General features: G+C 53.3%; 1 protein-coding gene across 1 annotated transcript in view; it reads right to left on the bottom strand.

The window, feature by feature from the left end:
- The window catches only part of FAM49B (family with sequence similarity 49 member B), a 143,105-nt gene extending 129,437 nt beyond the window's left edge, over window positions 1-13,668 (bottom strand). The window contains exon 1 of the mRNA XM_018058569.1: window positions 13,623-13,668. The gene's annotated coding sequence lies outside the window, so the exon portion shown is untranslated. The remainder of the gene's footprint in view (window positions 1-13,622) is intronic.

Raw genomic sequence — 14,092 nt, forward strand, 5'->3', positions numbered from 1 at the left:
CCAACTCTTTGCAACTCCATGGACTGTAGCCTGCCAGCTCCTCTGTCTATGGAATTTCCCAGGCAAGAATACTGGAGTACTGGAGTACCATTTCCTTCTCCAGGGGATCTTTCCCAACCCAGGGTTCGAGCTTGCGTTTCTCACATCTCCTGCATTGGCAGGTGGGTTCTTTACCACTGCACCACCTGGTAAGCCCTAAGGAACAAAACAGAGTGACTACAAGGTACCCCACCCCCAAATTATTCATCTTCCCAGTTCCTCGGTGACAGTGAAAGTGTTAGTCGCTCAGTCCTTTCTGATTCTTTGTGACCCCATGGCCTGTAGCCCGCCAGTCTCCTCTGTCCATGGAATTCTTCAGGCAAGAATACTAGGGTGGGTTGCTATTTCCTCCTTCAGGGGATCTTTCCGACCCAGGGATCGAACTCATGCCTCCTGCATCTCCTGAACTGGCAGGCGGGTTCTTCACCACTAGGGCACCTGGGAAGCCCTAACGGAGGGATGAGCCCTCAGTAAATGCCCTTTTCATTCATTAGGTGTGTCTTCTGACTTCTGAATTCCCTGCTAGCCTGAAGTGCATCTGTGAGGAGGCCACCAACTGGAGCTTAAGAGCCAGGACTAAGACTGAGTTCCAACTCTGGCCCTTCCCAGCTGTGCAGCCCCAGGCAAATCACTCGGCCTCCCTGGGCTTCAATTCTCTGGGAAAAAAAAAAATAATGCACTCATCCTACAAACACTCTTGGATTGAGGGCTACAGTGAAGCCTGACCTGCAGACCTCAAAGAGGAAAAGGCCCAGTTCTTGGGCCTTAGCGGCCACAACATGAACTCAAAGCATTCCACCGCTATAAGGTACTGTTATTAGACTTTGGCCTCTATTTTCTGTCATAACAGCCCCTTTCTGACTTCTTTCCCTGCCTTTTTTTTTTTTTATTTTTAAGGTTCAAGATACAGTGTTTGGTCAATGCGAAGTAGAACAGCCAGCCAGGAGGCTCATCTTTAATTCAGCGCCAACAACACTCAGCTGGGCTCAAACTTGGACAAAGGCTTTTTTCCCCAGTGCATCTACTCACAGAGGCCTGTTCTCCAGTCAGCTCTCAACTATTCTCCCAGGGAGGGCTCGACCCAGGCTGGGAGGCTTGCAGGGGGCGTGGGGTGTGGACAGGAAAGGGAGATGGGCAGGGAGAGCAGGGCAGACCTAGGACAGACCCCTCCCCGCAGTCCAGAGGGCAGCCAGGAGCACCCCCAGAGTGTGGCCCTCAGGAAAGGGACACAGGGAGGTGGCAGCCTGTCACACTCCCGGCCTCCCCCTCCTAGAAGGATGCTCCATGACACCTCCGCCACAGAGAAGGGAAGTGGCATGAAGCAACTGCCAGGGCTGCTCACACAGAAAGGCAGAGGCCTGCGCCCAGCAGCAGGTTCCCAGTGCCTTCCGCCCTCCGGGCGGCAGACGACACCCACACCCTCAGGGAACGAAAACCTTGGCGTGGCCGTAAGCTTCAGCTTTACCCAAGGACGAAACCTTTGACTAAAGCTGAGTTTGGATAGACTCCAGGAGTTGGTGATGGACAGGGAGGCCTGGCATGCTGCGGTCCATGGGGTCGCAAAGAGTCGGACATGACTGAACTGAACACCCGATAGGCCACCCGTTGGGAGCTAAACTACATCTCCTGGCTAATAAGGATTAAATGAGATGATGGGCCCAGGCAGAAACCTCTCCCACCACCAGCTTTTTAGCTGTTATGTTCTAGCTCTGACTCTCAAAAGGGCGAGGGTGCGGAACCGGATGACTCAGCTCCCCGGCTCAGGGCTTGGCGAGCAGCTGGAGCTCCTTTCATCTGGACAGTGGCACAACAGCCTGACTCACCTGTCACTTCCTCTGGAAGGTACCGGGCCCAACAGGAGAAGGGAGGAGGAAGGGAATGGAAAAAACAAGGGCTTTTCTGGACACTCAACAAAGCTGTTGGGCTTCCCTGGTGGCTCAGTGATAAAGAATCCGCCTGCCAATACGGGGTACATGGGTTTGATCCCTGATCTGGGAAGATCCCACATGCCATGGAGCAACCAAGCCCGTGAGCCACAACAAGAGAAGCCACAACGTTGAGAAGACCAAGCACTGTACCTAGAGAGTAGCCCCCGATCGCCGCAGCAGAGAAAAGGCCACGCAGCAACGAAGACTCAGCAAACCAGTAAATAAAATTATGTAAACATAAAAATAAACTGCCACGACTTCCCAGAAAGGTTGATAAAGGAAGGACCCAGCTGGCCACCAGCAAGAAGACACACCTGCCTCTGCAGGATGACACGGCTCCCAGGCATCCAGGCTGGGTGACAGGGCACCCACTGGGTTTCCTCCCGAGCGAGCTCTTAGGAACAGGTGCATCTCAGGTGCTATTCGACCTCCCCACCCCCGCTCTGATTGAGTGGCAGCCCCGTAACACACAGGAGAAAAAGCTCGAAGGTGGAATCAAACCCTCCCTCCCTCCTGCCCCACTTAATATGATCGGGAACAAGAGATCAGGTTCCTTTTCTTTGCATTTTAAATGTCTGAGGTCTTGAGACGAAGATCAATTTAGCTGGAGAGAAGTATTTTCCAATCCCATCCCCAGCCATGATCCTGGAAGCGGGGAGGGTCCCTGGGGGAAAGGGGTGGCGGGATATTCAAAAGGTCACATGCCTCGACTATTCCTCATTTACTTCTAAGAGGGAGACGGCAAGGGTGAAGTCAGAAGTATGCAAATTCGCTTTTCTACACTTCCTCTGCATTTCACCACTGAAACTTTGAGAAACACCACTTGGGAAAGAGAGAGTTCCACTGCGGGGAGGGAGAAGGGCCTCAAGGTTGTGGGGTCATCTCCGAAGGTTGGAGCCCCCTAGGGCCCAGGACACCCCGTCAGATCAACTCCAGGATGGGGTGCTCAACCACAGACGTGGGCTTCCCTGGTGGCTCAGTAGATTAGAACTCACCTGCCAGTGCAGGGGACACAGATTCGATCCCTGCCCCGGGAAGATTCCACATGCCGTGAAGCAACTAAGCCTACAAGCCACAGCTACTGAAGCCCGAGTGCCTAGAGGCTGTGCTCAGCAACAAGAGAAGCCACCGCAATAAGAAGGCCATGCACCGCAAGTAGAAGGGTACCCCTGCTCACTGCAAACAGAGAACAGGCCTCACAGTAACAACAACAAAAAAACACCGATTCAGTCTCCACTAGGCCAGAAGTTGTGTCCTTCCCATCTACTGGGTCTCCCACACTGCAGGTGGACCCCCTAAAACTCTCCAAAGTCAACAGCACTCAAGCTGGCGAGACCCCCTGGAATAATTAATTATTAACATATACGTGTAATACGTGGAGTGCCACTGGGTCAGGACAACTACACATTCTCACGATGTCCTCAATCTATCACAAGGTGCAATGGAAATATATCTCATGTTCATTTAATGTAGCCATATTCAACTATACTCAATAGTATACTCAACTATGCTCAAAGGGCCACATTCTTTTTAAGAAACTTGAATGAAAGTGTACTTTGCCTCTTTAATTTATATGTATTTATTTTTTGGGATACCATACATTGTGTACAACTTTATCACTGTACACTACTGTTTGCATGATACATTCACACACACGGGTTACTGCACAGCATCACATATACAAAATCACAAGTGTGCAAACGATCCTTCAGGGGCAAATTCTCCTGAGACTGTCTCCTAATTCACCACGCAGTTCTGCCTGCTGGGTTGACTCCTGGACTTCATGACTGAGATGTGACTCTTGTGTTTTTTTCTCCTTTGGTGCTTTTGAGTCTTGAAGGGTGTGTCTGTCTGATGGGAACTAGCAGAAAATCAGTTTCGGGTTAGAACAGGAAACTGGGCCTCCAAGGCTGGTAAGCACTGGGAAGGCCACCGTGGCTCTGCACCATGGCCACTTGCCAAGGACAGGCTGTCTGGTCACAAGAACTCCTTGCTGGGCCATGAGCTGGGCTGTCTGGTCACAAGAACTCCTTGCTGGGCCACGAGCTGGCCATGTGGGGCTTTCACCTCCCTGGTCTGATGGCTCATTCTTTCAGTGAGTGGTGTAGATGACTTCCAAGTTCCTGTGTGACTCTGGGCAACTCATATCATCTCTCTGGGCCTTCATGGGCCGTCTGAACAAGTTCCCACCTTGGATGAGAATCAGAGCTTCCTAGATGAGGTTACACTGTGTTGAGATAGTGACCTCCTCAGCACTTCGGGCGGGTGGCCCTAGGGTCAGCCACCTCCAGCCAAGAGATGCTTCCTCTTTCACTGCCCAACCCAGGCTTACAAATTCTGTTTTCCTGCATGGGTGGTGGCCTGAAAAAGCCTGAGAAGGATGGGACTAGGTGATCTCCAAGGTCCTTTCCATCTTAAGCCAACTGCCCCACGCCCAGCAGTTAGAATCAGGTGGTATTCAGGCAAAAGATTCTGCTACGTGGGGGTTCCTCTAACTGGGTGGCAAGGCATCAGAATTATCTGAGAGTGCGTGTTGAAAACGTGGATTCCTGGACTTCCCTGGTGGTACAGGAGATAAGAATCCGCCTGCCAATGCAGGAGACATGGGTTCGAGCCCTCGTCTGGGAAGATTCCACATGCCTCGGGGCAACTGAGCCCACGCACCACAACTACTGAGCTCGCGTGCCGAAAGTACTGAAGCCCGCATGCCTAAAGCCTATGCTCTGCAACAACAGACGCCACCTCAACAAGAAGCCCAGCCGCTGCATTGAAGAGTAGCCCTCACTCGCTGCAAGTAGAGAAAGCCCACACGCAGCAACAAAGACCCGGAACAACCAAAAATAAATAAACAAATAATTTCTTAGAAAAGAAAACGTGGACTCTTGATTCTCCCACCTAGGAAGCTTAAACATACCCAATTTATAGTCAGATAAAAGAAATACTGGGGAAGAGGAAACACAGGCATAGAATATTCTGGCAAATTCACACACTGAAGATGGATGAGAGTGTGGGACTACCATGAGCAGGCAATTCATCCTGTATCCACCTTATTGTCTCAAGTCTACAGTGACCCAAGCTCCAAAACCGGGGCTTTCGTTTCCTATTCAACCATCCACCCCAGAGCCTGAACCCACAGCACACTTCCTTCTCCCAGATCTTTGTCTTGTGGGGGGTGCGTGTGGACAGAGGAAGGTGCTACACGTCCCAACAGCAAATGCAACAAGAAGTGTGTTAATAGCACAAGTCAATTTTACACTGAAATTCACCAAAAATCTCACTACTCAAATTAGCCCAAGTAATCTACCTGCAAGAGTAATTTATAAATCCTCAACTTCCTGGGCTGACAAGTTCATGGAAGGTAGCTCTCACCAGTGATGGTTGGCAGGGTGCCTAGCACAAGGGGACGTTCCCTTAGAAAACCACCTCTGTCTTCCAACACCAAACAGCATCCAGCCGCAGCAGTCTGCTCCCTAGAAGACAACTCCCTTTGTAGGACTTTCGTTATGCTCGAGGTACACTCAGAAGAGGCAGTAAAAACAGTAGGTGGGGACTTCCCTGGTGGTCCAGTGGTTAGGAATCCCCCTGCCAATGCAGGGGACATAGGTTCAATCCCAGGTCCGGGAAGATTTCACATGCCGAGCAACAACTAAGGCTGTGTGCCATGACTACTGAGCCCACCCACTACAGCTACTGAAGCCTGCTCGCCCTAGAGCCTGTGCCCACAAGAGAAGCCAGCGCAACGAGAAGCCTGCGCACGGGGACTAAAGCACAGCCCCACTCGCTGCAACCAGAGAAAGCCCTCACACAGCAATGAAGACCCAGCACAGCCAAAATTAATAAACAAATAAAACTTAAAACAACAACAATAGTAGGTGACATTGAAGCTGGCAGAGATAGTACTTTGAATTCCAGCTCTGCCTTTGATTAACCTCTAAGTGTTCTGTTTCTTCCTCTAGAAGGTAGAGGTAATATAACCTAACTCCCAGAGTTACTGTGAAGGTAAGAACCACCACCTGGAATGTACACATTGTCCATGCTCAATGTCATTACAAGGGAGACCAAAAGACCCCAAAAGCCCAAAATCACCAAATCACACCATGTGACATTTCGGGAACCCTGTCATCAGGGAGGCCCTTGCCTGGGCCATAAATGCCACACAAAGTGTCAGAGATGCTGTCTCGCTCCCCACCTCCCACTCCCCTCCCTGCCCCTGCAATCACCGCACTGCTCCGTCCTCTGGTGCCCACCCCCAAACCCATCCAGAGAGCCTCTCCGATTCCTGAAGGACAGGGTGGGCTTGGAGGGGTTGGGTTCTGGTGAGCCCAAGGAAACAATCCGAACCCTGCCTTCTCAAGCTGCTCAGGCCCTTAGGGACCTGTGTGGGGTGGCCGGGGGACACGGAGCATTTATTCCGCCTGTGGACCCATCCCGGGGCCCAGCACATAGTAGGTACTCACTTAGTGACCCCTATTGAAGAGAAGGATGGATCTGCTTTCTCCGCAGTGAACTGGATACCCAATAGCTATGAAGACATGTTCGGAAAAGAGTATGAAATGCCCCTCCGCTTTGGTTCACGGCCTGCTGGATCTACAGGCACCCGCTGGTTGTCCCTGGGGCCCCTCAGAGCTCAGGGACATGCGCAGAACTAGGGTTCAGGGGAGCAGGGCAGACATTTTAGGATGTTATTGGCCGAGTTTCACTTCCTCGCTGTCTTCTGTATTTTACTTCACCTCTGGTTTTGAGCAAAGCTGGGGCCAGGCCAGCACACAAACTGGCAGTGGAGGCCTCTGCTGGGCTGCTCGCTCCTCCTCCCTGAGTCCCAGCAGATGACAGTCCCTGAGGCTGAGAGCAGACAGGGGACTCGATTCCTAAGCACCTGTGAGGTGCCAGGCCCTACGCCAGGCAGAGGCAGCCAGGCTCGCACTGAAGAGCCACAATAAGCTGCACAACTGGCACTGGGGTGCCGGGGCATGTGAGGCAGTTTGCAAACGACTGCACACTCAGGGAGTCGTGAGTGAACCAAGAGGTACCAGGTCGTGAGGTCCATGGCTCTTCCCCCTTTCAAAGGAGAACCCCAGAGGTGCCAAGCCTCTCGGTTTTGCATTAAGGCACTACAGCAGTTTGAAAGTATCTTACAGAAATACCTGCCCTTGGGACTTGGTCCAGTGGCAAGCCCAGTGGCTAAGGCTCCTTGCTTCCAGTGCAGGGGGCAAAGGTTCAATCCCTGGTCAGGGAATAAGATCCCACATGCTGCACAGTACAGCCAAAAGATTAAACAAAACAGAAATACTTGCCCTCCTATCAAATCCATATCCCATGGATACGCCAGAAGGTTACAGTCCTGACCTGAAATCAGCACTGGACAAAGCAGTTCCGGCCCAGCTGCGACTACGTCCTTGCAGGGAAGGGGTGTCTTTTTGGAGTGTTTCTATTGATACAAGGCACTAGGCTAGCAGCTTGTCCAGACATCATCGTTTAGCCCTCCAAACAACCCAGAGAGGAGATGTCACCAGCCCAGCTCTGTTCCAGGCGGTTCTGGCCCAGCAAGGTGCTCTGATTTGCCCAAGGTCACACAGCTACTGCGCAGCAGGACCAGGGCACCTCAGCTCCACAGTCCAACAGTATTTGCTGAGTGGGCGCTGGGTTTAAATTCCAGAGAACTCCAAGTGGCCAGACAGGGCCCATCCCAGTAGACTCCTTGAGCAAGTGAGCTGAGGATGGAGCTTTTCTGCTCTCGCTGCCCAAGCCTCTTCCCATCCTCACCTCCTCTGCAGGATCGTGGCACTGTTCCTCCCCATCCTGGTCTGGGGATGCTGACCGAGGAGGGGAGAGGAGGCCACGTGTCTCTGACAGGCTGTGCGACTTCAAAGCCTTAACTTTTCCCTTGTTGGGTCTTCTTTTCCACTGTGGGTTTAAGGGCTTGCTCCCCTGCCCAAGGAAGGTCAGGAGCAGAGATATCTTTCGTGCCGGGGAAAGATGTCCAGCCACCACCCACCTTGGCCTCAGAGCCCAGCACTAAGGCAGCCCTAAGGTACTCACGGGCAGATGCTTGGGAGCCAGGAGACCTGGGTTCCAGTCCTGCGTTTGCCTCTTGGGCAAGACACTTCTCCTTCCGGATCCCAGTTCCCTCATCGGTATAATTAAGAGTACAGGGTGCCTGCAACTCTGAGCATGCGGTTCCTGCTCAGTCCTTCCCAACAGCATCACGTGTGAAGGCTGCCACACTCACCCTGCCTCCCTCTCTTCCCTCCCCGACTTCCTGCTGGGCCGCAGAGTACCTCCGGGTGGGAAAAGGAGGGCTCTTCTCCACACTCCCTTCAGGTCCCCACCATCTTCTTATCGTGTGACTTGGGGCACGTCTGCTTCCTCCACTAACTAAGCCATCAGCTGCCAGGAGCCTCCAGGGTCATATTCCAATTCGCATTCTCAGTGTCAGTTGGGTCCCAAGTAAATGAGAGGTAGGGACCTCCAGGCTCTCCCTACTCAAGGCATGGTCCACAACACTGAGCATCATATGGGGAAGTGTCAGAAATGCAGGCTCTCTGCCAGTCCCAGCCTCTGACTCTGCAAGGGAATCCTCAGTGGATTTGGGAGACTCATACATGCCAGTATCGGACATGTTGCAAGGTTTCCGCAGCTCCGACATGGCCCCTCCCCACAGCCCTTGATTTGACCACCTAGACGCCTCCAGATGTGTGGGCCTTAGCTGCTGCTGCTGCTGCTAAGTAGCTTCAGTCATGTCCGACTCTGTGCGACCCCACAGACGGCAGCCCATCAGGCTCCCCCATCCCTGGGATTCTCCAGGCACGAACACTGGACTGGGTTGCCATTTCCTTCTCCAGTGCATGAAAGTGAAAAGTGAAAGTGAAGTCGCTCAGTTAAGTCAGACTCTTAGCGAGCCCATGGACTACAGCCTACCAGACTCCTCCGTCCATGGGATTTTCCAGGCAAGAGTACTGGAGTGGGGTGCCATTGCCTTCTCCTTAGCAGGGATCCCTAAAATGTAGCTCACTAAATATACCAAGGGTTTCCCTGGTAGGGCCAGGGATAAAGAACCCGCCTGCCAATGCAGGAGATCCAGGTTCCATCCCTGGGTCGAGAAGGTCCCCTGGAGGAGGAAATGGAAACCCACTCCAGTATTCTTGCCTGGAAAATGTCATAGACAGAAAGAAGCCCGGCAGCCACAATCTATAGGGTCACAAAGAGTTGGACATGACTGAGCGACTAAGCACACACACAGTTACCAAAGGACACTGACCTTAGGAGCCTTCGAGAAGCCTGCCGCTGACTCACAAGGAGGATCTGAAACCTGCAGCCCCCCAGGGTGACTCCTGCCAGGTGTGACCCACTGGCCCTCTGAGTCTCAAGGAAGCTGAGCGGCTTCAAAATGCTGCAGCCCCTCCCTCAGTTCTGTGGCTGAGGCTACCCCCACGCTCCCCTCCCCCTACAACTCCCAAAAGCAGATGACTGCATAGCAGCCAATATCTAACAGCAGACACAAACGGACCAGCAGCCCACCGGCCCCTCAAGGGCCCTGCATCCATGCTCAGAAAATGTTCTTCCTTTATTTTCTACTCTTGACATTTACTCAACTTCAAAAGAAAAGGAATCCTTCCAGAACACGCTTTCAGGTTTTATTTTTAATAAACCCTGAGATTCCTCTACTGGCTTCAGATTATCCTAAATATTTATTTTTAAAAAATCATTCTCAGCATCACTTCTTTAAACAAATCTCCTCATTGACTTCAATTATTTATGAATTTATGAACACAACGTCTCCTTTCCCTGGGGCAGAAGGTAACGTGTAAGCCTTTGAAAAGGAGTGGGGGGTGGAGGGAGGAAAAATCAATGGGACAGAACGTAAACTCAATGAGTCCTCAGTTTACTCTCCTTGACCAGCTCTGGTACAAGGATCTCTTCATTCAGGGGAAACACCATACTGTGGCCAGTCAACAAGTGGTTTGGGAAAGCATGGAGACTTGAATCTAGGAAGACGCTGTAAGCCAAGGACTTGATCCCCAGTGGGAACTGAAGCCCTGTTAACAGAGGGACAGGACGATGGGACCGGGGCCCAGACAGAAAGAGCCCAGGGATGGTGGGAAAGTAATTAATATATACTGAACACCTACTATGAGCTGGGAGACTCCCCAGACCACTTCTGCAATGATCATCACAACCACCTTTCCAGGCAGCGATTATAATTCCTCATTTGAAAGATGAAGAAGGCCCAGAGAAAGAGGAAGTATCCTGCCCAAGGTCACAGCACTAGCAAGCAGCAGAAGAACCAGGATGGACAGCAAGACACTCAGGCCTTCAAACCCAGACCCACACTGCCTTTGAAGCAGAAAAGGATGAGAGAGAATAGAGAATGGAGTTAAGATCATGCATCCTTGGTTACAAAGTTATTATCTTCCTTTCAACCTGGTGAGGCCAATCACCCCTTTCAAGACTGTCAAAGACTTAACTCCCAAAGTTCCACAATGCAACAGAACTTTGCCCATTGAGAATCCAGGAGGATCAAGTCTCAGATGAAATCTGGAAGGAGTGGATGCAAAGGTTATAAGAAGATATGAAATGAGTCATAAACACACAGAAAGCTCACTTTATGAGAAAGAGAGGACAAAAGAACTTTACCCTCAGGGATGGATAAAAGAGAGGAGCCTTTACTAAGCGCCCCAGAGGAGGAGAAAAAGAATAAAATCTACCCTTCTCCCACCTCTCCCTCAATTTCCTTCTCTCCAGAAGCTCCAATTCAAGTTAAAAAAGAGAGATGGGTCTGGCCTTTGAGATGCTTATGCTCCCTCTAGTGAAAGATCGTTACTGCTGCTGTTGATAACAACAATCATTAATGACGATGGCCATTTACTGGGGGCCTGGGCTGAGAGCTTCATGCATACGACTACAAGGAGCAAAACCATCCCATTTTACAAATGAGAACACTGAGGCTCTGAGCAGGGAAGAAACGTGGTGATGTGCATAGGGGCAGTAAGAGGGGACACTGAGGTGTGACTCTGGATCCTGTTCAGGAGGCCAGTGAACTAGATGAGATGGGGCAGAGAGGAGGAAAAGACAGTACCAAGAAGGACATGATCTGTCTAAGGCTTCAAGCCACCGCCTAGCTAAAGTGGGTCAGTTTTAAAGCTGAATTTTTCACTGACACAACACCGTCTCCACAGTGCTCGTTGGAAGATGGTTTTGCTGGAGACAGCCAAGTCCCAGACTGCTGAAGTCACAGGACAGTGGTATCTTCAGGAGTCCCTCCTGTCACAGGCTCTAGGTCCTGAAGTAAGAACAGAGACTGGGATTCCATGATGGGGAACCAAGACACCCTGGGGAGGAACGGCCAAAGAACAAGGTCAAGGTCACCTACAGGCCAGTGTGTTGACCTTAAGTTGGAGACAGACTGAACTTCCACAAAGAGCAAAGGAGAAACCATCACTCTTTTGTTCATTCTGTCAAAAACAAAAACAAAAAAATACTGGACACTAGCATATGCCAGACAGCCTGCCAGGCGCCAGGGGAACCACAAAGGCCCTTCAGGTGGGAGCCCGGTCCACGGGAAAGAGAGGGAGAGCTCAGCGGATGGAAGACTGGAGTGATGACCTTGAATCTGTGGCCTCATTGGCTGAGGGTCTCGGGCCAAGTCCTATACTTTTTCTGAGTTGTAAGATGAAAATAAAATCTCTACTTCATAGGTAACTGTGGCCACTCTACGTCTTCAAAAGGAACCTGTGCGAGCTTAAACTGTAGCTGGCCACTGCACAGAGGTGCCTGCTCTTGCCTCTTAAAATAATAGCCGCACTCGAGTTCATCTCCTGCCCTCCAGAAGTTGGGAAAAAGAAAAAAAAAAAAAAAAAGCACAGCTAAGGATCCTAAGAGAGGTACACACAGGCCTGTGGGATCTGAGAAAAGAAGAGAAGGAATGGCTGTCAAAGAAAGCAAAATTACCTGAAAATCTCCCAAAGGACATGCAGAAACACATCCTGAATCCTTATCTGAAGGCCACTTCCAAGTAGCCCTGTGGATAAGAACAACCTAGCCTCCTTCAGCACACATGCTTTGCCCTTCCCCATGCCTAAAGTTTAGCAAGCATCTAGATAATGTAAATTACAACCTGCCTCGCCAAGAAAACTCAGGCCAGCTGACCACTTCTGCATGCCCCACCTAGGAGAAAACCCACCACGTTTACAGGAACCCCCAGGCCTGGGAAGTCAGCCCAGCTGTCAGCCCTGGCAGCCCGCCCCAGCCAGTCATCTGGCAGTGGCAATCAAAATGATGATTCCTTTTCATTTCCACCAAATGCAATCTTCCCAGAAGAGGAGAGGCTCAAAGTCAGAGTTTTAAGCTCCTCTTCATAAGGAGTCAATATTTTCACAGGATAATCCCTCTTGGGTACGGGGTGGATTACAAATATCCCAGGTGGCAAAACGTGGCTCTCTGGGGACTGTGGAGAGGCGGTTACAGGGCAAGGAGGCCAAAACGTGGAACCACACCTGGCCACTCACTCACTTCTCAAAATTCACCATCCACCTATTCACTGCACAGATACCCATGTGCCCCAGGCCCCCCTTTCAGGCGGTGGGGATGCAAGAATGAAAGGGAACTGACAATGACCCTTCCCGGCCCTGCGCCCTCGCCAGGCCAAGAAATCCACGCTCACTTGCTGGAGGCCCAACTCAAGAGCAACCCGTTTTAGGAACAGCCGCCTAAAACTCAGAGAGGGCAAGCGACTTGCCCAAGGTCACACAGCTAGCAAGAGGTCCAGCAAGGAATTAAACCCAGGTACAAAGTCCTCGTGACACTCCCCGGCGGGGCCTCCTTCCCGCTCAAGCCCTCCCCCACCAGATCCATTTCTGCGGCAGGGTGAGGATCAAAGCCCGGCCCCCTGGGCTCCAGTAAGGGAAGTCCTCGGTTCCTCTTTCCTCCCCGGGCCCCCGCCCCCACTTCCCCGCCACACAGGACACACAAGTTCGAGACCCACGGTGTGTGTGCGCAGCCCCAGGAAAGCCCTGTAGGCTGCAAGGGCATCCACCCGTTAACTTCCATTAAAAAAAAAAAAAAAAAAGGTGATTAAAAGATAAAGAGCACAGAAGCAGCCCTCTTTAAACACCGGCGGGTGGTTATCCCAGGAGGAAGTCTTGAAGCCAATGGAGATTTTGTTCACCCCCTCCAGTTCCTCAATTCTAAAAGACTGGCCTTTCAAGCCCCCAGTGGAAGTTAGCTGAGGGAGGGGGTGCAAGGCGCCCGGGGTCAGACCCTGCGCCCTCACCTGGCTCTAAGAAGGGGCCCCCCGGGTAGCAGTCACCCCGGGTGCCCCCTCCCTCCGGGCGCCGCCGCGCGCTCCCCGCAGCTGGGTGGACCCGGGCGGCGGCCCCGCGCCGTGCGCCCCTCGCGTCCGCCCTCCGCAGCCCACCCGAGGCGCATCCTCCGGGAGCCCCGTCCCCGCCCCGCGCCGAGCCCCCCACCCTCGCGGCGCCCCTACTCCAAACCGCAGGACGCCCGGCGCGGCCCGGATCGCATCCCTTTCCCTCCCCGCAGCCATCACGCGCGCGCCCCGCTCCCCACGCCCTCCCCGGGGGCAGGTCGGCTCGCAGGGCGCGCGCGGACCAGCCGGGCGGCCCGGGCGGCGGCGCCGGCGGAGCCCGGGGCACGTACCTGGCGGCCCGGGCGAGCGGCGAGGGGAGCGCGGGCGCGGGCGCGCAGGAGCCTCGGGCGCCGCCGCCGCCGTTTCCGGGTTGGCGGGTCTCACGTCACCGCCGCAGGTTTGCGAGCGGCCCCCGCCGCGCCGGCACAGCAGCAGCAGCGGCGGCCCCGGCGAGCGTCAGGCGAGAAATAACTATAAAAGGAAGAGACGCGTCGAGGAGGAAGAGGAAACGCCGTTTACCTTCGAGAAGCCGAGCCGCCGGCGCTCGCACAAAAGGAGGACGCCCGCCGACGCCGCCCCGTCCCCGCCGCATCGCGGGGCCGGGCGTCAGCGCGCGCGGCGCCCCGGGACCGCCCCGCGCCGGCCCCCACCCCAAAACCCGGCGGCGGGGGCGGGGGTCCGGGCTGGGGCCCGGGGTGACCTTGGGCATGTCGCCGCAGGCGGCCGAGCGGCCGCGTGGGGGGCGCTGGGGGCCGGGGGT

This window comes from Capra hircus, chromosome 14 (assembly GCF_001704415.2).
Source record: "Capra hircus breed San Clemente chromosome 14, ASM170441v1, whole genome shotgun sequence".
NCBI classification, from domain to species: domain Eukaryota; kingdom Metazoa; phylum Chordata; class Mammalia; order Artiodactyla; family Bovidae; genus Capra; species Capra hircus.